Raw genomic sequence first — 3,096 nt, forward strand, 5'->3', positions numbered from 1 at the left:
AATCGTTTGATTGGACCCATCTTTATTCCAGAAAGAAAGCCAGATAAATTTACGAAATAAGGTTATCATAAATTCTCATTGACTTCTTATCTAGAACTTATTGGCTTATAAGACACCAGAATCGTCAGTATCTAGGACAGAATTGTTTTAGGTCATTAATAACGTTTGGAATGTTTATAATGAAAATATGTTACATTTTCATTATTCTAAAACAGTGTGAGAGCATTCATTTTCATGTGTGTGGCTTTGAGGAAAAACTTGAAGTATTTCAGGCCAGTATAAAATCCATTATTGCGGACAGAGATGTTAACAACGACAAACTGAAGTTACTATCCAATGAAATTCATGGATTAGGAATCAAATCAAAATCTAAGCTAAGAAAATTGGAACATGAATTGTCGATCTATAATGAGGCTCTAGAAAAATCTCTTGATAAGATCGAACGCTATAGTAATTTGCTTTCTTCCAAAAATGGTCATTTGAAGGAGTCTTTAAATGAAGCAGCCCACCATGCAAAAGGAGATAAAACACAATCAAGTAAAGACAAAATGTATCGTAATCTAGGTATGCATCACGTATTTATTTGACTATTTTAATCATCAGTTTAAACAAAATTCTCCATAATATTTGATCATATGAGACAGAACTGTATAAAAAATTAAAAACCAATTGTTCAGAGAACAATTGAAGGTCTTTCCACCAGTTAATATCTATTTTGATATTGAAATATTAAAAATCAGTCTAAAATGTCAGTTCATATGGCTTTATGATGTATAGCTATGAATTTAAAGCAAAGGTCAAAATCTAGAACGTCATATTGACCTATGACCTTGACCTCAATTTCAAGGTCACAAACTGAGGGGCTCAAATCAAAAGACCCTAAGTCTCTAATATGTATGGTTAATAAGTTATATCACTTTACACATAATTCTAGATATGATAGGGGTAAAAACTCCCATTCATTGTCTACGCACCCTTTCAACTAAAATTATTAAGTTACGACATGTCGCAACTAACAATTTAGTCAACATAATTTGTCGATATCTTATACGGTTTCTGGAAATGAGTGGAAATATGCCTAATTCAAAAATTAGAATATGACCTTGACCTTTGACTTTGACCTAATTTTCATTTTTTTGGACCAAGGACCTCAAATCAAAAGATCCTAGGTCTCTATCACTTATGGTGTTCCAGATTAAAATACATTTCAAAATTTCAAATAGAAAAGCGGAAATAACTCTCATATGGAGCGCTCATATTGCCTCGGTCGAAATTGGACAAATCATGCGAAGGATATAACGAGCAATTTTATAAAATAAATTTGTTGTAATCTTTTACGGTTGCGAAGGAGTCGTGGACACAAGGAAAACAGTGTTTGAGGAGATAACTCCTACAAAGAAAAGTATTCGGTTACGCAGGGTAAATTTCAAAAGCGCATAAACTGTTCGATATCATATACCAAATATCTAAGCGACATATTGCGAAACAAATATTTATCGCAAGAACAAAATTAGGCGGAAGAAAAAAAAAAAATAATCAGAAGAAAAACAATAGGTCTTTCCACAGAAAAAGTGGAAAGACCTAATTATTCGCGAAAAAAGTAGGCCAAGAGTCTTTCATAACAAACCACATGTACAGTGACTCAGTGAAATCAAGATAAAGTAAAATTTAATGATCGATCGGAGCCAATATTGATTTTTTATATTCTTTTTCATATACCACCAGTTTGGTATTACAGACATTTGAACAGTGCAGATACTATTGCACATATTAGAATTTTTATTTTATAAGTGGCTTATATTTTTCAGAGTAAGTATCAACCAATAAAATTTATTTGTTTTAGTACACTTGAAAAGGAATCAGCGTATGCATTTATTTTCAGTTCCAAGGTTTTTAGTCCCAGGCAACATATACAACATTGGATTCACTGCTATCATTGGAACTCACAAAGAGCATTTGGCAATTCATCAGAAAATAATATTCGAGAACGTTCAGACCAATAAGGGATTGGGATACAACTCCAGTTCAGGCGTGTTTAAAGCTTCAGTGTCTGGACTATATTATTTTTCCGTAGTAATCATGAGTCATGCAACTGAAGACATCGAAACAGAAATCGTCAAAAATGGATTTCCTATTGCAAGCACATATTCAGGTGATTCAGCTACATGGAATGCAGGAACACAATCCACAGTTCTTCATCTTAATGTGGGAGATTCAGTTTACATTCGAATTTACAACAACCCGACAGTAAATGACGGGAATGTACGAGTTTTTGGATATGGATGGTCATCTTTTTCTGGCATCCGTATTTCACATTAAAATACATGTCTCTTCAAATTCACCTTCACTTTATTATTTTGGAACAAAGTTTAACAAACCAAAAAATATATTGGACAAACGTCATTCAGACATCCAATATAGTGGTATCCGAATATAACACACAAATAAACGTCAAAACATAATCTTGTCAACTTTTTATTCCAATAAAATGCTCAGAAAATAATGGCCAGGTTCCATATGTTATCAATGCTTACATAATTATTTCACCTGCGTAGGAACTCAAACTCGTTATGTCATGACACGGGTTTGTACAGTACGGAAACAGTATTTTACTGATGTTAAAATCTCTTATATTGACAAGGAAGATACAAATCAAAGTACAAAACAAAATATCAAAGAATCGCATGAATATCGAAAGGGTAACGGTATCTTGTTATTGATGCATCTCAGCCTGGCAAAAAGCACACTCAGTCAAAATGTCATTGTCGGGAAAAGAACACAATCGATAAAGTTATAGATCAGACGAGTATACTGGTATTTCAAGATCTAAGACAACAAATAAACTTTTTTTTTGCTGATATAAGGCTAACCAATGAAATAAGACTTGAAATATAACATATAAATTATTAAACAAAATGCAGTTCAAGACTGATAAACTAACATTAGGCAGATTTAGCTTATAGAAACTGTCGTGTCTATTGTAGATCTCAAATTGATCAAAATGTCATAATTGTATTCTTACTATACAAAAAAGGTTTGGTATGCTTGCAATGAGATAACCCTCCACAACAGACACAGAAATTAACAACTTTAGGT

At 32.5% G+C, this 3,096-nt stretch overlaps 1 long non-coding RNA gene across 1 annotated transcript; it reads left to right on the forward strand.

Moving 5' to 3' along the window:
- Window positions 1-234: 234 nt before the first annotated feature.
- On the forward strand, window positions 235-2,337 carry LOC143051858 (uncharacterized). Its single transcript, XR_012970934.1, has 2 exons — window positions 235-564; window positions 1,883-2,337. It is a non-coding gene; the product is annotated as an uncharacterized LOC143051858 (long non-coding RNA).
- The last annotated feature ends 759 nt before the right edge of the window (window positions 2,338-3,096 follow it).

Source organism: Mytilus galloprovincialis, chromosome 1, assembly GCF_965363235.1.
Source record: "Mytilus galloprovincialis chromosome 1, xbMytGall1.hap1.1, whole genome shotgun sequence".
In the NCBI taxonomy this organism is placed as follows: Eukaryota; Metazoa; Mollusca; class Bivalvia; order Mytilida; family Mytilidae; genus Mytilus; species Mytilus galloprovincialis.